Source organism: Onychomys torridus, chromosome 10 (genome assembly GCF_903995425.1).
Source record: "Onychomys torridus chromosome 10, mOncTor1.1, whole genome shotgun sequence".
NCBI classification, from domain to species: domain Eukaryota; kingdom Metazoa; phylum Chordata; class Mammalia; order Rodentia; family Cricetidae; genus Onychomys; species Onychomys torridus.
In genome coordinates this window covers 76994252-77021677 of record NC_050452.1, presented here as the reverse complement: position 1 = coordinate 77021677, position 27426 = coordinate 76994252, and the positions used below count along the sequence as shown (strand labels likewise).

General features: G+C 44.6%; 1 protein-coding gene across 5 annotated transcripts in view; it reads right to left on the bottom strand.

Annotated features, from left to right (window-relative positions):
- Positions 1-27426, bottom strand: part of Wdfy3 (WD repeat and FYVE domain containing 3) — a 248435-nt gene that overhangs the window by 165773 nt on the left and 55236 nt on the right. Inside the window, exon 3 of one of the 5 annotated variants that reach the window (XM_036200777.1) lies at positions 20633-20731. The exons of the other annotated variants lie outside the window; for them this stretch is intronic. The gene's annotated coding sequence lies outside the window, so the exon portion shown is untranslated. The remainder of the gene's footprint in view (positions 1-20632; positions 20732-27426) is intronic. 5 annotated transcript variants of the gene reach the window in all.

Below are 27426 nucleotides of genomic sequence, written 5' to 3'. Positions count from 1 at the left end.
GAGAAACCCTGTCTCAGACAAACAACAATAAAACTCACCAAAAACAAAACAAAATGGACACCCTAGACCAACATGTACCTGAAATAAAAACAAACCAAGCCTTGTGGCTCACATCCACAATCCCAGCACCCTGGAGGCATGAGGATTAAGACAAGCCTGGGCTTCAGAGTGAGAGCCTGTCTCAATGAAAACTACAAATCAACTAATTAAAATAGCAAACCACTGCAGGTAAAAAGAATACATCATTACACAGGTATTAAGAACATCAAAAATGCACATAAAAACAAAGAACAAATATTGCTCATCAATTTGACAAAACTAATTAATAAATTATATACTTAGAACAGCAAAATTGGAGACATGCAAACAGTGCTGATTTAAGCCAACTGTCTTGGTTAGAACAATCTGAGAGTCCCATGGTTAGTTTCTCAGCTGGTACACTACATCTTCAAGGATGATATCCTAGGAATGCTAAGTCACAAAGGTACCTTCCAAGGGGTGGTATGTTTTTATGACCTTTGGGTTAGCATGACTTTTAGGAGGGCCGACATTACAGCCCAGGCTAGTGAGGACTTAGCTTATAGGCACACACCACCACATGAAGTGAGTGGTTTGTAACAGTAAGGTGTGGTGTGCCAAATAATGTAATTTACAGTTGTTATTAGTGTGCAGAACTAGTGACAGAAAAAAAAAATTAAAGAAAAAGCAAAACTAAAGTTTATCATAATATAAAAAAACACAACGTATCATAACATAACAAAAAATCTTCAGCCAGATCCTTGACTTTCCTGCAGAAAGCATTGAGTAAACAGGAAAGACTCTGGGGCTCAGATGGTGGGTGAAATCTGCTTCCTATCAGAAGCCTGTGGAGCCATGGATGCTGAAAACCTCACTGCAGAGAGGAGCGGGCTGCAGGAAGGGAAAGGTCCAGGTGGGTGGTCTCAGGACTAGCAAAAAACTGCCCAGGCTTCAAGCCAGGAGTCTTACTCTGGAGACTCGAGGTCCTGGGTTTTGCCTTTGGCAAGGTTGGGAAGACTTTCAGTAAGAAAAGGTCCCACCCAAAATACTGCCCTTAGGAAGGCCAACTCTCCAGGAGAAAGCCTTACCTGGAGCCTTCTGTGGCCCAAGGGAAGGGCCATTTCCCAGCCCTGTCACCGGAGCCCTTGGGCTTCAGAAGAAAGGTAAATTCAGAGTGCAGAGTTAAAACAGGAGAAGGGAAGGGTGTGTGTGTGTAGAGTGGAGATAAAGGCAACAGAGAAAAGTCAGAAAGACAGAAGACACTGACGTCACCACAATGGCACAGCTGTAATAGCTTGGATCACCATATCCTGGTCAATAACAAGCCATGATGTAAAAGTCCCACAGCTGTAAAGACACTTACCTATAATCCCAGAATTGAGGGGCAGGGGCAAGGGGAACCCCAGGGAGCTAGAGGCCACCCTGATCTATACATTGGATACAGGTAGCAAGAGCTACACAGTGAGACTCTGACTTTAAAAAACAAAAACCAACCAACAAACAACAAGATGAGAGATGGAATAGGCATACCATGTTAACTCCAATCAAAAAGAAAAATGGAAAAACTAGATAAATTTCTTACATTGTCCTCATTAGAAGTGTCAGGAGGAAAGGGGACATCGATGTTGGCAGTAGTTCACCACTCATTAAGGAGTGAAAGTTAACAACCCATGAGGCAAACTCCATGGGACTAACAGAATGAAATGAAAGAGACAGTTGGGAACCTCAAGTCCTTAGATGATGGTACTGGGTAGATCAAACCCTCTAGGATTTACCCAGCATTCCAGTGGTGGTAGCACAGTCAAGAATTAAAGGGGAGAAATTTCAAGCTGGGTTGCAGGGTAGTGGAACGCTTGCCCAGCATGCATAAGGCCCTGAATTTGCTCCACGTCTCAAAAGACATGTACCAGAAGTCATTACAGACACGGGTCACCTGAACAGTACTACTAGCAAGCAAATGGAACCATTGCTGATATTTATGGAATAGTCTCTTCAACAACATGCCTTCTTCTCAGTCCACATAAAACATTCACCAGAGCAGATCTCATGCTGGGCAATAAACACAGGCCATGCAAGGTCAAAATCAGAGACCAGATGCAATAAGCCCAAAGACTACACCTGTAGTCACACATCTGTAACTCTAGCCCTTAGAAGTGAGTGGCAAGAAGACCCAGCTCAAGTCACCCTCTACTGCATAGTTTGAGGCTTGACCCTGTCTCCAAAGCCAAAACCAAAGAGAAAGTTGGGCACAGTGGCTTGTACCTGAAAGTCTAGCACTCCCGAGGTTGAGCACAGGTCCCAGAACAGCCTGGGCTATGTGATAAGATCCTGTCTCCAAAAAACCAAAAACAAGCAAACAACAGAAACAAAGAAAGAGAGAGAGAGAGAGAGGGAGGGAGGGAGGGAGGGAGGGAGGGAGGGAGGGAGGGAGGGCAGGCAAGCAAGCAAAAACGGAAATCAACAAAACCAAAGCCTAGCTCTTTGAACTGATTGATAAAATTAAATTGTATCTCACACTACAGGACTTAACAGCGTCCTCCACCTTCCAGAACTACCTTGTGAGTAGCAAAGCAGACATCACAACATTTGAGTCTCTGTTCCTGAGAATACATTAAAACAACTCAATTTAATATCCGAGTTCTCAGACTCCCTGGCCTCATGTACCCCACCGCCTCATCTCTCCACAGCATCCAGTCCAAATTCTCCGGGAAGGAAGCCTCCACCCCAGCCTTTGCGATACTTTCAGTGCTCTGTGCATGGGGTGACGCTGTTATCTCTCCCAAGAATGCACCCTCCTCAGCTTTGTCGACCAGCAAAGTACTCAGCCTTGAGGTCACCATCTCGGGGCTAAGTGGTCCTCAAGTGTCCAGGCAGCTTTATCCCACAGGGACATTCTGCTTAAGTAGGACTTAGAATACTCCTTCTTAAGTGCAGACCAAAATTCCTGGAAAAAAGACACACCCACTTGACCACAGGATGACTATACCTTCAGTGATTGTGGAGAGGTGGGTATGTTGCAAAGTACAAGCTCAGGGTCTAATTACAAACTATCTTGGGCTATCTCTGCTCTTACTGGCCTTATTAGGTAAATTCCTGGAATGTACAGGCCACTAACTGCACCAATCAAAAGGCTCAGAATGCCATCAGATAGCCTGAGGCTGCTGCTGGGACCCCTCCTCTCCCTGGAGCTCCTGCCTGAGTTCACGGCAACGCTCTCTAAGTGCATGGCTTACAGGGCTCTTTATGTCTGTTACTATGCTACCACTTTGGAATATGGAATCTGGAGAAACTGGAATCTGTGTTCCCAGGCTATGGTCACTCATATGTGGCTCCAGGATAAACTGTCATAGGCAGGGGTGTAGAGCAAGCAACAATTATTATTATTATTATTATTATTATTATTATTATTATTATTATTATCATTATCATTATCTATTTAAAATACATGTACTAATGAGTGGGTTTACTCTCAATAATCTAATAATTTCTTCAGCAGTGGGAACCAAATCTTACTCAGGTTCAGTCTGTGATGGGCAAATACGTTAAAAAATAAACGTCACTTTCTTACTAAGTGGCGAAACGAGATTTTTTTTCTTAAGTTATTCTACTCTCTGGGCAGGCCAGATTCATTCATTATTCCACAAAAAAGCTAAATATTATAGTCTGTAATTTTTTTTTAAACTTGTAATTTTTGCACCCTACTTCTTACCAAATGAAAATCCTTCACAAACTCCCTGAATTATCCCCGAACAAAAGCTGTGTTAAGCATCTGTCTAAGATGAAAAGGTACCAATTTGCCTAAAGACAACTTGTTACGGTCTAGCCGTCATCTCCCTTACTGATCTATGAATCCTCTCATCTGACTGAGGTCTCCAATCCTTAACTCCTGCAGGGAGTCCAGTGCTGGGGCAAAGGAAGAGGCCTGTGGACGAGTGATTGCCTGGTGGGTAGCCACTTCATCGGGTCCTTGGTGTGTGGCCCCTGCACTGCCCGACTCATCACACCCCAGGACTCCAACCTCATCCATCCATAGCCAGCGCCTCAATGCTCACTGAGGAGCTTGAAATCTGGAGGAGCCCACAGTGACTCCAGCTTGTGGCTTGACTCCATCCTGACTCAAGGTGAGAAAGTTCAAGCTGGCTTTGCCCCTTAAAGCTGGATATCAGGATGTTCAGCCAAAGGTGTGCTTACCAGATGTCTGGAGAGTTAAGGAGATGTTTAAGCTCGTTTGTTCTTTGAACCATGGTGTCCTTGAGAGGGGCAGGTCTTTTGCCCGCCTTGCTTTGGGTATAAAAAGGCTGTGAGAAATAAACCCCAGGCTGCTACAGTATTCACTGAGAACCCTCCTGACTATTTTTCTGTCTCTGTTTTTTCTCAATCCTCACTCCCCTATTCAGGACTGTTCAACAGATCAGGTGGGAACTGACAAAACCTTAGCTCATCTGCCCCTCTTTGGAGAAAGCATCCCCAACCCCCAAATTTCACAGGCAATCACTCTTTTTTGTTCCCACAGTGCACTGTATAATTGCTATTTTTCCAACACCAGATCCCTCCCCCAGCTAAAAAAGTATGTGGTACAGAAGGCAAAGGTAATGCCCCGCTCAACACCTGAGGAATTCCTGGTAAACAAGAAACAGACAAGCACGCCTTTAATCCCAGCACTCGGGAGGCAGCGTCAGGTGGATCTCTGTGAGTTTTGACGCCAGCCTGGTCTACAGAGCTAGTTGCAGGAATATAGTCAGACCCTGCCAGAGAGGTGAGACAGCGAGACAGACAGACAGACTGCTTAATGCTAAGTAAAAGATGATCAGTATGGTTGAGATGAATAAACTAACAGTATCTTGAGACAAAGACAAGTGAAGGTGATTCAGAATGAGTCAGTAAGACTCACCTGTGATCTCAGAGCTCAGGAAGCAGAGGCAGGAAGATCTCAAATTGGAGACCAGCTTGGGCTACATTATAAGACCCTGGTAGATCTGTAATGTTAGCACTCAAGAGTCTGAGGCAGGAGGATTGTAAGATCCAGCCAGACTGAGATAAGGTAAGACCCCATTTCAAAAATCAAAACAAGGAAAAATAAATATGAAAGCTTGGGGATATACGGCAGTAGCTGAGCATTTGCATAGTATGTCTAAAACACTTGCTAAAACAATGGTGATCCACCCCTCTGTGGGTGGAGACAGAAGAAATGTGAGTTCAAGACCAGCCTGTACTACACAGTGAAGTTACAGCGGCACCTAGGTACAGAGCTTGCCTGAGTCCTTGCTTCTCACCTAAATTGATGTCAGAGTGTATGTAAACTCCATGCAAATATCATTATCATTATGTCTGTTTTAGCAAAGATGGAATTACCCAGGTTACTCACGAGACTTTGTTTCCAGACTTCCTCAAAATGTGTCTTCCTATTAAGCACAGAGTTCCATTAAAGTCGACACAATACTGCAGTCAGTACTGTTGAATTCCAGCCATAATGGCTTTACTGAAATTGAATTTCTAGAGTGTCTGCTATGTATAAAACATCACAGAAACACCAGCTCTAGTCTTCACTCCATCCATGGTGTGACAACATGCCTTTTTCCAAAGTTCCAAACCATCAGTGCATACTGGTCTTAAAGGTGAGGAATCAGACCACCATAAGCTAAGAGAGCAGTCCTCAACATCTGGATGGGCCAGACCACCATAAGCAAGGAGAGTGGTCCTCAACATCTGGATGGGCCAGCCAGACCACTATAAGCAAGGAGAGTGGTCCTCAATATCTGGATGCAGCTCTCTGAACCTGTATGCATGTTGCAACCTAGGGCTTTCTTTTGCTTGAAATGAAAACTCAACATTTTTAACTGCCTGACAATTTATCATGGATACTTGATTCTTCTTAATCCTAAGGCAATTTTAACACTCCAGTTACCAACTCCAAGATCCATGTCAGCCCATTCTCTATCTGCGACCCATCCGCAAAGCAGCTGCAGCCACTCACTCCTCTCTGCTTTCACCACCACAGCATTACACACTCATGGGAAATAAAGCTTGCTTTTAAAGAGCGTCGCTATGTAGGCCAGGCTGGACTCCAACTCATGATCCTCCTGCCTCACCCAATCTCCTGAGTGGTGCGGGGTGGGCAACAAAAAAGATGAAAAACATTCCCTATGCTCAGTGTAAAAAACAATGTCAACAAAGTAGACACACACACATACAGAATCAGCTTTATCAAAATCAAAAGCCACTATACATCCAAATCAACCAAAGAAAGTAAACTAATAACACACATGTCCCAAACTGGGGAGGATGTAACAGCCTGTGACACCTACAAGTTTACAATGAGCCAAAACAAATCTTCCCCCACGAAACTAAAAGAGCTTCACACTGACAGAGCAGGTAAGGCCGCAGCCAAGATGCCTGCATTGTCACCCCACCCTAGGATGCCTGGTAGCTTCCCAGGTGAATGGGACTTTGCAAAGATAGATGAGGTAACAAGTGTTTGTTTTTTAAGATTTTGTATTATTTTTACTTTATGTGTATGAGTGTTTGGATGTTAAGTGCACCATGTGTGTGCAATACCCTTGGGGGCCAGAAGAGGGTGCTGGAGATCCCTGGAACTGAAGTTAAAGGCACTTGGGAGCAAGTGCTCTTAACTGCTGAGCCATCTTTCCAGCACATGCATTTGATCTCAGCAGGCACATCTTTGTGAGTTTCAGGCCAGCCTGGTCTACACAACTAAACCCACCCAGCAAGGCCTGCATAAGTGAGATCTGCCTCAAAGCATAAATCAATAAAAAGGGCCTTGTAAATATGATGAAGTCGAGGACCCTGGGATAGAAGAGCGTTGTGTGTGATCACAAAGGCAGAGGGAGGAGTAGGAGAGCCAGACTGGATGTGGCTGTGGGAGCAGGTCAGGGGGTGCAGCCGTGAGCCAGGAACGTGGAGGAGGAAGAGGCTGCACCCCACCCCTGATGCCTTCAGGAGGAACCCAGCTCTGGACACTGGCAGTTTTGCAGTTAGATCAAGTTCGGACTTCTGACCTCCAAGACCAAAAGATAAAAACGTGTGTTGCCGTTTGCCATTGAAGATCGTGGCAAGTCCACAGCTGTGGGAAGGAGCACAATTCTACAGGTTCAGTGTGACATTAGGGTGGCCTAGCATTAGCTAGAGGCACTGAACATGTACACGCCATCTCAGCCAGCGGCTCTGCTCCCAGGCACTCGCCCAGATACACTCCTGCTGCATGTGTGCAGGACGAACATAGTCTGAACTGGTAATCTGACAGAAGTGTCCATCCAGAGAAGAGAAGCTGTGATTCACTTACTAACGGAAACCAACAAACTACACGGAACAGTCCGGGTTCATTTCAGGAGTTAAAATGTACAAAAACCAGTAAGTTGAAAAACATAACATGCTGCATAATACCACTTTTTGAAATAAAACTTCAGAACAGAACCAGATACCCCTACATACACATCCATATCAATACACTGTTTTGTGGGACTGTGTGACGCTACAATGTACCTTATTCTATTCTGTTCATATTCTCATACACACACAAAGCTAGGGAGCAAAAGGCAGAGAGCTCCCAGGAGACGGGCAGCACAGCTTCGGAATCGCACAGGGACAGGCACTAGCACTGTTTGGTGGGGGTTGTTTTCTGTTTTTCCAATTTAGTCTCACGTCCATATTTTCCTATCATGAAACAGATTTTGCTGTTTATAAATCTTGAAAACTTTCGCGTCACACACATCAGTTGCTACATGTTGTGCAAGCCACTTTATTGTCCCCAACTTTCTCGGTCTGTGGACACTCCCTCACTCCCAGGTCACAGGTGGTCAAAGAATTCATTGGTGTTTCCTATTTGGTGGCAAATTATCTTTTCTTAAAATTATTAGGAAAAGGATATCCTCAGTTTATCTCAGACATAAAGATAAAGAACACAGTTATTCCTGAAGTACCTTGCAAGGAAGAAAGGACATCTAAGGCAAATATCTGTCTACACAGCGAGCCTCTTTTTCAGCCTGTCACACCGTAGTACCTCGTTTACTGAGTGGGTAAATCCAAGTGTCATCTGCTTCCATGAAGCAGTTTTATTTAACTCTTACTAAAATGCAATCCTTGAAATCATAAAAGACTCTTCTTTTTTTTTTTGAGCTGAGGATCGAACCCAGGGCCTTGCGCTCGCTAGGCAAGCGCTCTACCACTGAGTTAAATCCCCAATCCCATAAAAAGACTCTTAAGACAAGTTTATCAGCTTCTCTCTCTCCCCCTCCCACCGTGTGTGTGTGTGTGTGTGTGTGTGTGTGTGTGTGTGTGTGTGTGTGTAGCATGAATCGAGTCTTATTAATAAGATCAAACTCAGAGCCAGTTATTGTGGTGAATGCTGGAAGATCAGAGAAGCAGAACAAATCACAGCTACCTCACCTCACCAGTTCCTCAGCTGATCCTGTTTCCTCAGACTGGAAACCTCTGAGTCCTCATCCAAATGAATCTCAGCTGAACTGTGCTGCTCCAAAGCCTGAATGCTTAACCAGCTAAAAGCTTCTAGTTTTTTGGTCTTCACTCCTTATATATTTTTCTTCTTTCTGTCATCACTCCCTGGGATTAAAGGCGTGTGTCTTCATGCTTGGCTGTATCCTTGTGGCCTTGAACTCACAGAGATCCAGACAGATTTCTGTCTCTGGAATGCTAGGATTAAAGGTGTGAGTGCCACCATTTCCTGGCCTCTTTGTCTGTCTAGTGGCTGTTCTGTTCTCTGACCCCAGATAAAATTTATTAGGGTGCACAATATTTGGGGGGAACACAATACCACCACTTTGTGTGTGTGTGTGTGTGTGTGTGTGTACAGCAACTTTGTAATTACAGAACAAAGCACAGAACACAATGCTTCATGCAATCTGTAAAGCTCTGCCTGAGAAAAGCTGCTTCAGGAGTGGGGATCCTATACTAGGTAGCACAGATGAGAGTTGAATTCAACCTTCCAACAGCTCTGCTCAAAAGACACCCATTTCTACATCCTACTTACACCCTTAGCTGGAATTCACAGACACTGCTCCTTACCTGCTAAAGAGCACAGGGCGGCCCACGCCAAGCCCTTCCCTCAGGATGTGCTGACGGCCAACAGTCAATGACCTAGCCTGACCCATGAGGCTGCTTCTCAACCTAGCAGGGCAGTAAAGCATCAGGATTTATGAAGGGGATTTCCAGGGCACAGATGACTACAACCGCTTTAAAATACACTTCATGTCAGATCAGTGACCCGTGGGCTCTGCTGTTGTTGACATCACAATATCTTACACACCAAGAATGCTGTCTGTGTGTGCGCAAGGTGAGCACAGGGGCACAGGTTGGAGGCTAACACTGGTTGTCTTTCTCAGTCATGAGCCATCCAACTTGAGACAGGGTCCTTAAATGAACCTCAAGCTCCATTTCAGCTAGGCTGGCTGGCTCTCCGGCCCCTGGGACCTGCCTCTCCAGCACTGGGTTTCTAGGGGTGTACGCTGCAGTACCCAGCATGTACAAGGTCCTGGGGACTGAATTCAGGTTCTCATGCCTGAGCAATAAGCACCCCACTGATTAAGTCAGCTCCCTAGCACTGAACACATCATCTTAACAGGCACGTGACAGACCAGGGCTGCATGAAAGAATGAGGCAAAGACATTCTTGCTGACAGTAAACTTCTTCTGTAAATCTTCCACCACAAATATTTGGAAGACACATACTATCTACTATTCAGTCATTCAGCAAGGACACGTGAATGGAAAAGGCTGGGTACTATGAAAGCCTCAAAGAAACACTCTTTAAAATATAAATGGCATTACTAATGATACACCAGACACAAAAAGCTCTCGTTACTGGATCAAACTGCACATCAGAGTGTTGCACGAATCCTAAATGGTCTTATAATAAAAACCCAGAGCCAGATATTGGGGCAAATGCTAAAAGACCAGAGAGGCAAAGGAACAAGTCACTGCCATGTCTCACCTCACCAACTCCACGAATCCTCAGACTAATGTCCCTGAGTCCTCAGCCGAAAGGCTCTCTAGTTCCTGTCTCCTCACGCCTTATATGCCTTTCTCCGCCCAGCCAGTTCACTTCCTAGCTCAATCTTCCTAGTGCTGGGATTAATGGCCTGTGTGCTTCCCAAATACTGGGGTTAATGGTGTGTGCCACTACTGCCTGGCTCTGTTTCTCTCTACACTGGATTAATCCCACATAGCCCAGTGTGGCCTCGAACTCAGAGATCCAGATGGATCTCTGCCTCCCGAGTGCTAAGATTAAAGGCAGGTATGTGTGCCACCACTCCTGACCTTTGTTTCACTCTGTGGCTGGCTCTGACCTCTGATCTTCAGGCAAGCTTTATTTCTTAGAATACTAATGTCACCACACTAGAGATCTATTAATTCTCTTCTGTTTTGGCCAAAGGATCTACACAATATTCCACAAATGGAAAACACATTTTCAGTCTCGTGTTTGGGGAGGGAGGACCAGTGTCATTCACTCGACTAAGGGATGGGGACTGGAGAGCAGAGCAGGGCCGAGGGGGAAGAGTGAGAAGCTGTGTCTCCGACCCTTGCAGCACTATGGGAACGTAAGCCTGGCCACCATCAACAGCCATGTCCTAGTCACATCACTTCACTGTTGACCACATGTGGCTTATTTTAAAAACCACCTTTGGGGAGGATGGAGAGGGAACACCCCCCTGCTTCTCTTCTTCCTCCTCCTCTTTTTTAAATTTTGAGACAGGGTCTCACTATGTAGCCCTAGTTGTCCTGGAACTAATTATGTAGCCCAGGCTGGCCCTAAACTCACAGAGATCCTCCTGCCTCTGCCTCCCGAGTGATGGGATTAAAGAGGAGCACAAGCATGCTCTGCTTCCGAAAGTACTTTCATCCACCCACTACAGTGTTTTCAAAACCCATGTGACACACCGACACCACTTGAAATACGTTGCCCTTCTAACTTGTAGGGGAAGTTAGTCCGTGCAGCAGCACATGGATTAGTTCACTATATTTTCTTCTAGTGGCCCATCCTCCTTCCAGAAGGAATAGTGCCATGCAATAAAATACATAACACTGTCCCTTCTGAGCTACCCCGAGTGCACGGACAAGGGTCTAACCCTCTAGCACCCACTATGACTCTTTTAACATACATACTGGAGCTACTTGATTCATGTCAGTAAGTACAATGATGTAATATTTAAATGTAATTGCATTAGATCTCTTAATTGGTTTAAATGTAGAAATGGTGTGATCTAGTATTCTAAAAATTCTAAAACAAGTTTCTTGAAATACACAGATGCCTAAGCAGGTGAACACACCTGATGATGGGAGCCCAACCCCTGGGACCAACACGAGAGAAGGAAGGAACCGGCTCCCAGAGGTGTCCTCTGACCTACTCTCACATACAAGTAAATAAAACATAATGAATCTTAAATCACTGCACAGATGACCTGCAACTCAGGGTGGTGAGTTACAATTCTACAACTGTATCATGACACAACGTGAGACGCATTCAGTAGACACTGTACTGCAGACTGTCAATTTGCTCTTCTCCAGGACTAGTCATATACAGTGCTGTCTCTGTTCCAGGCAGAGGCAGCGGGCCACCAAACAAAGGAGTCGCTGATGTGCAGCAGCACAGCATGATGCCAAGGTGATTCTCAGCACGTTACCGATATTTTGCTTTTAATATCCACAGAGTTTCCAATTTACTATTTTGTTGTTGTTATTGTTTGTTTGTGTATGTGGCCCGGTAATAAATCAAAGAGCAATGTAATGAAATTTACCTGCTTTCCAGTCCCTGTTTTGTTTTTTTTTTAATTTTTAAACATTAAACTTTAATTTCTGGAAAAACTGGGATTTGAAATGAAGTAAGTCCGAAAGAATACTGTGAACCCACTGAAAAGAGAGGGAACTTGACAGAATGAGATATCTGAATGATCTGAACTGGACAGTTAGTTACCAGAATTTACAGATTCCCTGATCAGCGAGACATAGCAATCCTAATGAAGAACAGTAAACTGAGACACAAAGGGATGCCTCAATGAAGCAGCTACCAGGAGGAGCAGACTAAACAAGGAAGTACACACAATGACTAGGAGATCAGTGTCTATGTGGACAGGCACCACAGACCGAGAACACGCTGGCAGAGGGCTCCGAGGGCACGCCTGCATCCTCAAGACCTCTCCCCAGCTCTGTATCCAGAGGCGCTCAGTGTGGCACTCACATAAGGAGGTCTCTCTGCTATCTTCCTGGTGCTGCGGCCTCGGAGGCTACTAAAAGGCCATCGAGTTGAGAAAATGAATAGGTAGGGCGGTGGGAAGGCTAGCAGGGAAGGGAGTCTGCCGCCAAGTCTGATCTGAGTTTGTTATCTGGGATCCACAGAACCCACGTCCATTCATCTTCTCACCTGCACACACACACATGAACACACGCATGTACACACACTCATACATACACACAATAAAAGGTAAAACAAAAATTTCCAATAGCAAATAAAGACAAAACAAGATAATACACGACCATTCAGAGCCATTAAAAATGATACAATTCACACCATTTGTAATGTGAATCCTGAAAGAATATAGTGATAGGTAAAAATAACTAAGGAAGACGGGCAAATATATATGATAATATTAGTTTTTAGAAATAGAAAATACACCCATAATACATTTTCAAAAACACACATATAATAGCAGCTGACACCAGCTGCTTTGGGAAAGCTGTGCTTGTTCACTGTTAAAAGAACTAAAAGATGGGAGACACTGAGCCACAGCAGTCCAAAGCCCTGGCTGCCCCTGCAGAGGAAGCAGGTTCAGTGCTGCTGCCCCTGCAGAGGAAGCAGGTTCAGTGCCCAGCCACACTGACATGCACATACAGCCCCCCACACCGCCCCAGACATAAACACACACACACATAATTAAAAAGAAATCCTTTTTTTAAGTGCAGCTTTTTAAAGGAAATAATTATTTTGTAATACTTTTGAATTTAGTTAGGCATGGCCCAACACATGACAGTTTTATGAAGAATTTATTTAGGGAGGCTGGAGAGATAGTTCATTGGTCAAGAACACTAACTGCCTTTCCAGAGGACCTGGGTTCCAGGAATCACATGGCAGCTCACTCCAGTTTGAGGGAATTGATACCCTCTTCTGGCCTCCAAGGGCACCAGGTATGCACATGGTGCACAGACATACATGCAGCTAAGAGACACACACACATAAAATAATGTTTTAAAAAGAACAGATTCACACCCAAAGTTAAATACTTAAACACCAATTTATTTCTTAGGTTAGTCTCAACCATACTAAAATGAGGTATATTCATATACTTTTGTCTAAACTGATTTTCAGTGAGCCTTTTTATTCCTTTTAGTGTTCTAAAACAAAAAAACAAAAACAAAAACAAAAACAATATACAACAAACCTACTTTAATAAAATATCATTTAGCTGCTCAGAAAGTAACAAGAAAAATATTGTATCTACAGAAATATTTAGCTGGAAGTAGGTTTTTTGTTTTGTTTTTTTAAATGTTTGTAGCCATTAGCATCATATAAACAAAAATAAATTCCGGATAGGCCTCTCTCTCTCTGGGGAAGTGGGGACGGATTCAGCCAGTGATGACAACTTGGCAGCATCTGTCTCCAGGGAAACAGGTTTGGCTCAGGACCCCAGAGGGGAAGGGACAGGGGCAGCAGGCTCCTTCCGCTCCAGGAAGATTCTTACACGATGAGGAAAGGAGAATAGGACTCTATTTTAAAGTAGCACCCAGACAAACTGTGCAAACCTTAGTGACACAATCCGTCTGATCCTGGCCTCGCAGCACAGGCCTACCCATGGTCTCCAACAACAGACCGAGCAGACTCTGCAGGACTCAGTGACCCCAGTGTGGCGTTAACACCTCCCTGTTGGTGTCTGGGAGTCACCACACACTTCAGCATATTTTCCCGTTTGTTCTGTGGCCATGTCATAAGAACTGTGGTTCTAAATGATGGCTTACACCATTAGACTTGGAATCAAATTTTCAAGACGTAAACCATCCCCTGGGTAGGTAGGTCGGTCCCTGGGATATGGTGGTGAGTTCTGTACGGCAGAGAGGCAAGAACTACAGGAAAGTGGAGCCAGGGGACCTGGCCCGGCTGCAGGGCCGTGGGTAAAAGAGTTTGGACAGGTTGTGTACATGTTTACCAGGCCTTCTTTCCGGAAGAAACGAACGGCCTTCCCTGGCCTGCCCGCAGACCAGTCCAGCCTGTCAGGTTTCTGCAGCTCTACTGCCTATGTTAACTACTCAAACCCAGTCTTTCCCACTGACTCATCCTCCCAAGTGGAAAACACCAGCTATTTTGCCCTTGAACCATTTTAGGAGTCCAAAGGGACTCAGTAGCCAGAGCGAGTGTCGGTCCCCAGGGAGCCCTTGCCTCCTGCCGCCGAGTCAGTTTTCACTTAGGAAGTGCAGCCTAAGATCCTCCGTCACCCAGTGACTCGACCGCACAGTCCAAGGTACTTTCACAAATGACAGATGGACAAACACATGGTTACAGCAACTTGCCAAAAGGATCGAAAATCCAGCCATAGCTAAAATTTGAAGATAGAGAACTCCAGATCCAGTCTTGGACTATTAATTGGAAGCTAGCCGGGCGGTGGTGGTGGTGGCGCTCGCCTTTAATCCCAGCACTTGGGAGGCAGAGGCAGGCGGATCTCTCTGAGTTCGAGGCCAGCCTGGGCTACAGAGTGAGTTCCAGGAAAGGCGCAAAGCTACACAGAGAAACCCTGTCTCGAGGAAAAAAGCAAACAAACAAAATTTAATTGGAAGCTCACACACACACACACACACACACACACACACACACACACACACACACGCTGCACACCAGCAGAGGTTGACACAGGGTACCTTTCTCAGACACTCTTCACCTCAGTTTTTGACACAGTCTGACTGAACCCAGGGTTCACGGATTGGCTAGGCTGGCTGACAAGAGAGCCCTTGGATCTGTGTGTCCCCAAGTACTAGGGTTGCAGGTCACCTGGCTCCAGCTGGCTTTTACATGGGTGTTGGGGTCTGAACTCAGACCTTCCTGCTAGCACAGCGAATTTCACCCTCCAAGTCCCTTCAGCCCAGGAAATAATTATTTATTCAAAGATAGTGATCTTTATTTTCTAGCTATTCCTAGCAAAGACAGTATGATTTGTTCCTCCCTTACCATTAAGATCAAGTATTTTTATACAAAAAGAAGATTTTACAAACTGGGGGGAGGGGGGCGAGGGAACAGGGAGGAGAGACCCCATGTTCGCTCTGTGAGTTCCACCAAGGCTATAACCAGACGGTAACAAACAAGAACTGTGTCCTGAGGACAATCTTGCCAGAGAATTCTAATCTCCAGACACAGCTGACATTCAGGAAGTGTTTTACACACCTGGCTACATTTTCTTCTCTCATGCGAGCTTCCGTTCGCTTAGTTTTCCCTAATTGTAAGCACCACATCCTGAACCCAAATATGAATGACACTCAGAATACTAAGGAAACAATTCCCTGGCAGAATCCACTGAGGGGATCTACAAATAAAAAGGCACTATTGGCAATTAAACATAAGGGTATATTACGTAATTTTAAAAGTTCTTACAAATTTCTTCGTGAATAAGAAAATGAGATTTAAAACTTCAAGGGAAAAAACGAAAGCAGCAACAGTGACTATTCACCTTATTATTTTAAATAATCACTTTGATTTAAAAATGAAACTCAAGTTTCAGGAAATATTTTCCCTAAATATCCAACCTAAGTAGAAGCCCAGACAGCTCTCTGGTCTGCCAGGCTCTTAACCTTCAGTGCTGGTTGATCAAATCAACCGTACAAGCTGCAAAGGGAACGGAACGAAGGGTCCAGCAGGCAGCAGCTGGGAATCCACCAAGGAGGGCCTACAGCCAACGGTCAGCGGTCAGCGGTCAATTCCGCCCTCATCCCCGGCACAGTGTCACTTTGGCACTGAGCTCAGTCCCCACTCTTACAAGCCTGCCTCCCTCGCTCCTTGACTTTCATTATTTCATTTGTTTTTTTAAAAATCTGTTTATTTTATGTATGTGAGTACTCTATCTGCATGTACAACTTTACACCAGAAGAGGGCATCGGTTCCCACTACAGAGAGTTGGGAGCCACATGTGGCTGCTGGGAACTGAACTCAGAACCTCGGAGGAGCAGCCAGTGCTCTGAAGCCCTGAGCCATCTCTCCAGTCCCCAATTTTATTTTTTCAAAGGCCTTTGAATTATTTAGATTTAGCTTCAAAAAGTGCAGAGATTATAACTAAACAAATTAAACTATTCATGCATGAGATAGATCCTGGATCCCGTTAGTCTGATCAGCTCAGCCTGCTGCTTTACCAACAGCATCTCTGCTGGAACACTTTGGGGATATCTTTACACATGCGGGGGGTGGGTGGGTGGGTGGTGGGTTGAGGTGGGGGTGGTGGCTGTGGACGACAGCACTTGATCCCTTGGAGCTGAGTCTACAGGCAGTCAAGAGTTAAAGTAAAGCATACAAGGAAAAGTCATTAACTCACCCTAGACCACACCTTGCTCACTCAGTGCTAGTTAAATCAGGTAACCCCCTCAGTTTTACAGTGTAGGAGAAGAATACCACATGCACGCCTGGAACTACTGTGGCTGGAAGTTTGCCTGTATCCTGCTCAGCCCTGAGGTCACGCAGCCACTTACAAAACAATCACTCAGAGGCTTATATTAATTACCAACTGTATGACCTATGGCAGGCTTCTTGCTAGCTAGCTCTTTCATCTTAAATTAACCCATTTCTATTAATCTATGTATCTCCACGTGTCCCATGCTTTACCTGTGTCCCATCACAGGCTGCTCCTTGGGCGTGGTTTGGCGTCTCCCTCCACTCTCCTTTCTCCTTTCACTGTCTCCCTTGGATTTCCCCACCTGGCTTCATCCTGCCCTGCCATAGGCCAATGCAGCTTTATTTACCAACCAATCAGAGCAACACATATTCACAGCATACAGAAGGACATCCCACAGCAGACTATCATATAGTGGGTAATCAGTGTCTAAGTAGAACATAATCATAATTACAGCTAATCAATGTGCGATTTAGTGTTTGTGAAAAACGGATCCCTTGTCAATGCTGCTTTCTGTGGTGCTGGCATCAAACCCAAGACCTGCGATGTTAGGCAAGCACTGTGCACATCAGCCTCACCCTCACCCCTATCCTCCTTTTAAACTTTGATACAGGATCTTGCTGAGCAGCCCACGTGGCCTCACCCTTGAGACCTTCCTCCACTGCCTCCTCAGAAGGAGCCAAGTGCCACCACGCCCAGTGGAAGTTACCTTTTAATGACCACAGGGATTCATATTTCCAAGTCATATCCACAGTATGATAAATGTGGCAGGAACTGAAGCCCAATTTCCCTTCTACCCTGCTTCTGTAGTGTGCCTTCATAGACCACACAGGCTAAGGCAAGGGTCCCAGACTACACACAGGTTCTGACTGCAATTTAGAATGAGCCGATCTAACTTACTTGCATAAGCTTTCGGGGGCAGAAGAGAGCCGAGACCACATTATGAATGTTTTCAGCTGTGGGACTAGAATTCCAGGGCCTGTCACATCTCTTTGGCTGGCAACAACTGCAGCTTCCTGAATTGGCCTAGAGTGTGTATCCTAGATCAAGGACTGGCAAACTTTTGCCCCTAGGGCCAGATAATAACTACTCTGCCAGGCAGTTTTTGTTATAACTGCTTAACCCTGCCACTATGGGGTGAGAGCAGTCACACGCAGTAAGTGTATCTATGGTCCAGTATAGTTTATATATGGATACTGGGACCACAAACCATTGTTCTTTTGTGATAGTTTTCAAATATTTAAAAATGACAATCTAATCACAGTTCAAGTAACACATAAGCAAGTCATAGGCCAAATCCGGACTATAACTTTGAGTTGGCCATACCTACAGATTTGCTTCCCCATACATAAAGCATTTATACGGGGGTTGGGGATTTAGCTCAGTGGTAGAGCGCTTGCCTGGCAAGCACAAGGCCCTGGGTTCGATCCTCAGCTCAAAAAAAAAAAAAAAAAAAAGCAGTGGTTGGCACTGTAACAATAAAGCATTTATGCTGTTAGGAGCACTTGCCGCTCTTCCAGAGGACTCAGGTTTGGTTCCCAGCACCCACATGATAGTTCACAATTGTCTGTAGCTCCAGTTCAAGGGGATCCAACACCCTCTTCTGGATCTTTGGGCACTGGGCACACATGCGCAGGCAAAATGCACATATTCATTAATGAAAATGAATCTTTAAAATTGTCCTTAAAGGTCTTTCTACAGCACAGGACAGCTGTTCCCTCTGTTCCACAAGTCTATACTCCACTAATACTCCAGTAAGAACATTCCTGTTTAAACTGACTGGAATGGGTGCTATTTCTACAGTTCAAAGTTCAACACATATATGTGCACTTCTCAAACAAAATCTTGTTTTGGCATTATACTTAAGGAATACACTGCAAATAGTCTATTATAAATTCATTAGGAGTGACAATAACCTTTAAAAATGAAATATGGCAGTTAGTAGCAGGGGACATTTGTTATGGAATAAACTTTTTGTACCATGTGAAGATGTATTTTTGCCAAGGCACCTTCTGATTGGTTTAATAAAAGAGCTGATTGGCTGGCAGCTAGGTAGGAGGTACAGGCAGGACAGCCGGACATAGAGGACACTGGGAAGAAGCAGGACAGAGTCAGAGGAGTCACCAGTGAGACACAAAGAGGAAACAGGAGGTTCAAGATGAAAAAGAGGTAATGCCATGTGGCAGAATGTAGATTAATATAAATGGGTTAATCTAAGTTGTAAGAGTTAGGTAGTAACAAGCCTGAGCTATCGGCTGAGCATTTATAATAAATGATAAGCCTCTGTGTGGTTACTTGGAAGAGACTACCAGGACACAGAGAAATTCTGCCTACAGACATTCCTATGACTCCAGCACTCAGAAAGCTGAGGCTGAGGATTATGGTTTGAGGGTAGCCTGGGCTACATTTTAAGACGTGACAGAGAAATAGAGACATACAGAGACGGGGGAGGGGGAACTATAGAAGTTTAAAGCCCTTACAGATCACTGATCTGCTAGGCAGCATCCTCTCAGGTTTGCACAGGAGCCATCAGAGCTCCAAGGATCTCCCAAGCTGAACATCATGATAAAAATAAGAAAAGCTTTGATCCCCAAAGTACTGGGTGGTTTTGTGTGTCAACTTCACATAAGCTAGAGTCATCTGAGAAGAAAGAGCCTCAGCTGAAGAAATGCTTCCTTGAAATCCAGCTGTAAGGCATTTTCTCATTTAGTGATCAATGGGGGAGAGCCCAGCCCATGGTGGGTGGCGCCACACCTGGACTGCTGGTCCTGGGTTCTATAAGAAGGGCTGAGCAAGCCATGAGAAGCAAGCCAGTAAGCAGCTCCCCTCCATGGCCTCTACATCAGCTCCTGCTTCCTGGATCCTGCCCTGCTTGAGTTCCTGTCCTGACTTCCTTCAGTGATGAACAGCAATGCTTAAGTGTAAGCCAAATAAACCCTTTCCTCCCCAACTAGCTTTTGGGTCATGGTGTTTCGTCACAGAAATAGTAACCCTAACTAAGACAACCTTAATATCCAGTGCCCGAATCATCTCCTAAATGTCATTATTTCTACAGTTGTCTCCTATGAGTCAGACTCAAAGCAGAGATCACGTATTGATTCCTGGGCACAGTTAGAGCATGGGGTGAACCTGAGGGGAGGATGGGATGAGACCTGCATAGGAAAGGCAGACACTAACAGATATTAACAGCTTACGTGTACGGCAATGATGATTTCTGAACAGAGTGCCTGGTGTTCGGTGGATGGCTTTGATGATGCTTCAATGACAAAGGTGGGACAAGTGATGTGGTCACCACAGGATCAACAACCTGGGGACTGGCAGCCCTTCCGGATCAGAGGACAGATGCAGAAGACTCGGCCACCCAGCTGTGTGGCTGGAAGAGCACTAGTACCAGGAACTGAACCAGACCAAGAGCCCACTCTAAGAATTGGTGTTAAAGATCAAAAGGGACAGATCTGCCATGATGACAAAAACGCAGCATAAGAAGATGCACAGAAAAATAAAACCCCAGGTCCTGAGTTCAGGAGAAGGAAAGTGGAAGAACCCCTAAATTGCACATTCAAACCAAACCAGCAGAGGCATCAAGTCCAACTCAAACAGGGTTGTTTTATATTTTCCTAGTAGGAAAAACTGTAAAACTACTGCTGAAAATGAGAAAGTTTTCAGGCACAGGTTTTGTATGTTTTTGTTCTGGAATTTACCATAACCATGGGTTTTAAAATATCACCAATGTCTTGAATATCCTTGCACACATTACACATGTATAAGCATATAGGTGAACATGCACTATACATCTTCCTTTAAATAGCCCATTCAAGTGTAATTCCTAAGACATTTTATAGTTAAGATATTTCAATAATAAAATGTGTAAAGATAGAAGAACTATTAATCAAATCAATTTAAAAAGCCATTTCTACTCACAAGTAATTTCATCATCACAATTTACTTATAAATTCAACGTTAGTAAAGCTTAAACATAGCCCACTGATTTGTCTTCCCGGCACTGACCTTCAGCGCATTCCTTGGACAGCTCCTTCTGAGTGCCTGAGCACAACAGGGCCCATCCCCAGGTGGCACTTTACTCGGGACTTGAAATCTGGGCTCCAACTAGAAAGGGGAAGGGAGATTATGAATTAGTTTCTAATTCGGAATATTCTCCTCCATATAGAAAGCCACATCTGCTCATTGTCTCAGGCCTACTAATTACTCTAGTCATAAGAGCAGCTAAAAAACACTGTGCTGTGCACACCCTTTTCTGCCCAAGTCAGGAAGCTGGGGCTGCAGCAGTGGGTGGGCGCAAGTTTCCCTCCTTGCCTCTCACATGCACCAGGGTCGAGAACCATTGCCAGAGATTAAACACCAGCTTTTATGAAGATCACTCCTGAAGTTGTAATCTTATGACTAAGTGATGTTCACGCTTAGGAACCACACTTTAAATATACTTGGGCAAACAAGGACTCTAAATCTTCAGTGTTCCTAGCAGGGGACACAATGACAGAAGAGATTCCACTATAGCATTCGCTAGCTGTTCTCCTCGAATTACCTTAACAAACTTAACAGCCAGAGACAAGCCCACCCCAGACACAGCAGTAGAGAAAAGACAGAATCAAATACTAAAACACCTTTAAATCTTGAATGACAATGAGGTCATATACACCGCGCCAAACAAAGCTATATTACAGGTTCCTTAAACAGTAAGGTACTATGACTATGGCTGGCTGCAATATTCAGAAGTGAGGTGAACAAGGAAATTCCAAATCAATTCCACACACAGACCTCATTTATAGGGATTGTCACCCACAGAACTTGGGAGGGGTTAAGTCTGTATTGTCCACTATGGCCACCACCAGCTATATGTGGCTTAAGCTCATATTAATTTCAATATCTTAGGTAAGAAGTCCTCTTCCTCAGTTTCATGAGTCAAGTGTGAAGGCAGCTAGTGATAATCCCATTAGATAAAACCATGCAGGGCATTTCAGTGATTAAGCAAGTTACACTGAGTAGTGTTAGCCTGGGAATAACTTCATTCTGATTTGTCAATATATTCTAGGCAAATGCTCTATGACTTTTTAACAGTGTTCAAAGAAGATTAATTATATTAAGCTGTCAGGGCAATGCTCCAATCCTCTATACCAAGTCAGGTATAGGAACCAGAAAAGAGCTTGCTTTTCAAAGTTACAACCAAATGAAATTCTATCAACAGTAGTTTCGTACCCAAGACTACAGCCTCTGACCCCAAGGCAAGCAGGACTGGGCCTTCTAGAATTGCTCTTCCCCTGCTCTGATGCCCTCACAGTCCTGGACATGAGAAACAAGTAACAATGACTCAAACCAGATAGGCCTCCTTTACTTCACTCATCAACCCCAACATCATCAGCTGTCGGTGTTCCCAAACTGCTCTTTATGCCAAATGTAATCACAACCTTCCAGCAGCAAGAATTAAAACCGAAGTCACCGTCAGGACCTTGTGCAAAAGACGTCATCAACTAGATGAGCTACTGCTGTGGACAGACACAGCCATTCCAGCTTCGGCTTCCACACTGAAAACAGCTGGGTCCAATAACTGAACCGAACATCTGGCTGCTTCGTGTGGCAGCCATAGAACAGCTGTATCAGGCGATGAGGCCTGCCTCCGCTGCCAGGATGGTGCCTGAGCACACCCTCTGAGGAGGGGCAGTGTCCTCACATGGAGCAGGAGGGGAAGATGAACTGTCAAGGCTCTTGTGAGAGCTCTGTCTGTGAGCTCTGCCTAGTCACCTCCTGCAGCCACCAATGCCCAGTAGTTCCAACACCTAAATTTTAGAGGTGAAACATGTAAAACAGAGCAGTTCTGGACAGAGAATTTGAGTAATTCCCAGGAAGATCAGAATAGAAAGAATAGTTTGAGTTTCCACACACTGGGATCTCATTCCTGGTGTTACCTCTGACTCACTGCAGGGCATTAAATCAATAACTTAGGCTAATTTTTCCTTGGTTTTTCTGCAGTGTGATAGGTTGGTAGCTAAGGGTGAATATGAAATCTGAATGTGGTTCATGTTCCCTGTCACACATGACACATCACATAGAGATACTGGGATTCATGTTACCTCCAAGTACCTTCCTTCTACTCTGAAGACCAGCTGTAAAGACAGGTGTGGTTCCCGGGGGTCTTCAGTCCTTCCCACACAGACAAGTCTGCTCATTCTACTCTCACAGCTCTTTCCCGTTCCCAAGCTGTTAAGAGTTAGCATTTCATTCCACCTGTACCCGACATTCTATCATAAAAGCAACCCCTGGAAATAAAAGCAACATGGGGTAGGGGGTGCTCTGTCAGTCAGGAAGCTGCTCTGAAGCCCGAGGACCAGACTTCAGATCCCCAGCACAAAAGTGTGAGGAGGGTGTGATGGCCTGTCCATCATCCTGGCACTTTGGGAAGCAGAGCCAAAGGATCCCCAGAGTCAGTGAGTCCATCAGAATGAGCAAGCCAGAGACCCAAGGCTGCTCAAGGAAGACTTTCAGCATAGCCTCTGGTCTCCATGTACACACATACGTATACAATCATAGACATGTGTACCACATACATGCAAACCTCTTACACACTACACACACACACACACACACACACACACACACACACACACACACACACTAAAAGGAACTTATAATTGCTATATATTTTATAAATCCAATGAAAGAAGTTTTGAAAATCATGAAAACAATGAGCTCCATAAAAGCAAACTAGTCAGAGTAGGCACTTCCTTCCTGGACAGAGAACCCATCTACAGGCATTTCCTTTCTTCCTATATACAGAGCCTATCTACAGGCACTTCCTTCCTGTTTACAGAACCCATCTACAGGCACTTCCTTCCTGTATACAGAACCCATCTACAGGCACTTCCTTCCTGTATACAGAACCCATCTACAGGCACTTCCTTCCTGTATACAGAACCCATCTACAGGCACTTCCTTCCTGTATACAGAACCCATCTACAGGCACTTCCTTCCTGTATACAGAACCCATCTACAGGCACTTCCTTCCTGTTTACTGAAACTGTCGACAGCTAAAACCCGGAAGACAACAGCTCAGAGAGTACCCATCTTTGGTAAATTATTTACATCTGCATCAAAGGGCAGAATGAAATTCCCAATGTGACAGAGTATGTCCAGGAGTCCCCAGCACGTCTGTGATGATTAAAAGTGTCAGCAAATCAACCCACACTCCTGCCTTTAAAGAGACAGCTGCGTCATTCCTCTTGAATGGAGGTCCTAATAAGTAAGTGTTGAGACTGACACTGTGTGACTTCTGAAAGCGGGCAGGCAATGAGTCCACACCCAACCCTGCCTTTTACTTCTCCCTTTCAGGTTTGTTACTGAGATTAGAAACAACATACTGAAAGTTTTTTCCTTGACACCAGAATATTCTAAGTATGATAAGCAGCTTCTAAGAAACTCCTTTTAGCCCTCATTCTCTCTGAAGAAATGTTCTCAGAATTTAAAAGTAAAAAATCTACTTATGTTGTTGAATGAAAGGTACACACTGCTGAAATCAACCCATTTCACAAAGGACGGAGACTCGTGATTAGATGGAGTTCACTCTAACTGGCATTCTGTGAGTCAGAGCGACCACAGAATCAGTCACTTCATGGTTCCCCTATTAGTTAAAAAAGGTGTCAGTCAGCACTCTGCATCCTGGCTGCCCTGAGATGAGCAACTTTGCTCCACCCCTCTTGGACCACAATGCTCTCTGCCTCATCACAGGCTCTCAGCAAGGGGGCAAGCCAACCCTGGATTAACCCTGTGGACTCCATTCACAGTGGGGAACAGAGTACGTTCATCACCTGGTATGTGGGTAACAGCACAGGTGATGTGGTCCTGGGAACTTACGGTGATAGATGAACTCTGACTGTACCTTCAGTCATGGATGAAGCAATGCACAGGGAGAAACATTACAGCCCAGGGCTGCCACCTGCCATTTTCAGGCAAGCTCACCAGCTTGCTGAAATTCATCATGCTAGCCACATAAATGATGGCTGGATCCCAAAATCTAAGCTACAGTTAAAGGGAAAGTATCTCTTGCCTACTCTTACAGAATTCGCAGATAAGGACATTAGTAAAAGTTCCCCATGAATACACCAGGCTCTCAGACGCTTTAGGGAGAGTTGGCCTGTTGTGCAGGTGTGTAATCTACAAGAAGACACAAAGGCTAACACTTCAGTGATCATGACAGTTCTGGAAAGCATGTCAATGAACTGACCATGTATGAGACAGATTCCATCAGTCCCTGTTCAGACCTAATGGAGGGCTAGCGGCTGTGTTCTTCCGTAAAGACCACAAGGGCTTTGAAACAGAAGTTCCATGGACGGAGGTACAGACAGCCTTCATCCAAGTTTGTATCATGCAGCCTGTATCAGCTTCTCTTTTCTTTTGGGGACCATGGCTTTGATTTCATCCTAATATCCCACTAACGAGTTTGAGTCTCTTGGTCATGGGGTTTTTTGTTGGAACAGGGTTATTAGAAAATGAAGCCTGAGGTAATCACTGTGTTTAAAAGTACCTGAGTATAGAAGAAATTAAATCATGTTCATGTAGCTAAGCAAAGCTTCTAAGTTCCTATTCTTAAGAGACTCCAGAAACGCTGGCTGGGCATGTTAGCTCAGGCCTGGAACTCCAGCACTTGGGAGGCAGAGGTAGGAAGATGTAGGGGTCAGGGCCATCTGTGACTAAATAACTTTGAGTTTAGCCTGGGCTACATGATCTGGATTGATGGAAGAAAGAAAGAAAGAAAGGGTGAGGGAGGAAACTCAAAAAACAAGTATTGGTTAAAATTCTACCTCTTACCCATATATGGCAGAATCAAAATTTGATAAATCAGCAAAACATGAAAAGATGCCAGTATAAGCTGTTTTTATAATTTAATCTACATTATATGTGAATTATTTATCACATCATAAAGTAAGCATGATTCTGTGGCCACATTCACCTCTCCCCCATTCATAGAGTGAATGATCTAGAGGATTTTAAAATAAAAAATATCATGCATCGAAATTAACTGGACCCAAAGGCTACACACCTCAGCAAACCTTGATACAACTAAGACTGCCATTCTGAAGCTGCAGGGCTTCCCACTGGATTGTACACTTTCACTAGCAAATTCATCTGTAGGCATCATATTGAAATCTAGTTACCACTATAACGGTATGAAGAGAGGAGGTGGCCGCGAGGGCTCTGTCCTTGTGAATAGGTTAAAGTAACCACAGAGCAGGCTTTTGTTGTTCCGCCCGGGATGCCCTGTGCCACAATGGCACAGCATGGAAGCCCTTGCCAGGGCAGTGCTAGGATCTTGGACTTTTCAGCTAGATGAACGTAGCTCTCTCATATGTTATGCTGTTCCAGGTACTTGGTACAGCAGAGGAACCTGCTAGGGCAGCAGTAAAGTCAGGTGACCAGCAAGTGTAGAACATAAGTCAGGCTCCTTGGCCCCCACAACAGTGCTCTTTACATCTAATTGTGGTGATATATTGTGTGCCCTAATAAAATTTGCCTGAGGATCAGAGGACAGGGCAAGCCACTAGATTAAACATAGAGGCCAGGCAGTGGTGGTACACACTTTTAATCTTAGCACTCAAGAGGCAGAGATCCATCTGGATCTCTATGAGTTCAAAGCCACCCTGGACTACATGAGATTGACTCAGTGTAGGAGAGAAAGAGAACTAGGCAGTGGTGACACATATCTTTAATCCCAGCACTTGAGATCTCACACCTTTAATCCCAGTCTTTGGGAAGCACACATGCCATTAATCTCAGCACTAGGAAGAAAGTGATGGCTGGGTGGAGAAAGGTACATAAGGCCTGAGGAAACAGGAACTAGAGGCTTTTTGGCTGGAGAACTTTCAGCCGAGGACTCAGAGACATTCAGTCAGAGGATTCGTGGAGTTGGTGAGATGAGACATGGCAGTGGCTTGTTCCTTTGTCTCTCTGATCTTCGAGCAAATTTTATTAGGGTAACAATATATCACCACATCTAAGTTCATTATGTCACCTCTTTTAGGCTACTAATCTTATTAATAAAATAATTTAGAACCAGACTCAGAAGGAAGCTAGAAGACAATTTTATTGAGTTTAAATAAAACCTTGGCAGGAGCCAAGAGAAGATGCCAAAGAAGAAGAGACAGGTGTGCCTTTTGGTTAAGGGTCCACAAAAGCAGAAGGTTCAGCAATGGAGCCACAAGGATGGCAATGGACATGGAGGAAGTGTGTGTGTGGGGGGGGGGGCTTCAGAAAATTAGTGAGAAAGCCCAGAGCATCACAGAAAACATGCCCACGCCAGTGCCTGGAAGGAGGAAAAGTTGACTAAAAGTCAGCAGGTCACATGATAGAGGCTCTGTATGCCTCTGCATGGGGGAGGGGCTTCTAGAAACAATAAGTATATTGTTTTATTGTTTTATTAAGAATAATTATTCCTCCCATCTCCTTAGCAAGTCTTCAGGTGGGTCAGCTTTCCTGGAGGGTGGACTCTTGACCAGATGATTTACAGGCCCAGCCTGTAGAACCATGAGAAGTTTCTGATGTTTATAACCCTCCCAATCTGTGGTGGTTTTGTTAGTGCAACCCAAACAGACTAAGTGCAGTCTTTTATAAGAAAACTGAGTCACACTTACCAAGGACAAGGAGAAAACAAACAGAAAAGTATGGCATGGCCATTAAAACAATACCCTTACTTTAACATAAACTGACTCAGATCTCATGTATAGAGAAGCATAGTTTGAGAGCTGCCATATTTCAAACACCTCACCAATTGTTAGTTAGACTTTGTTGTTTATGCA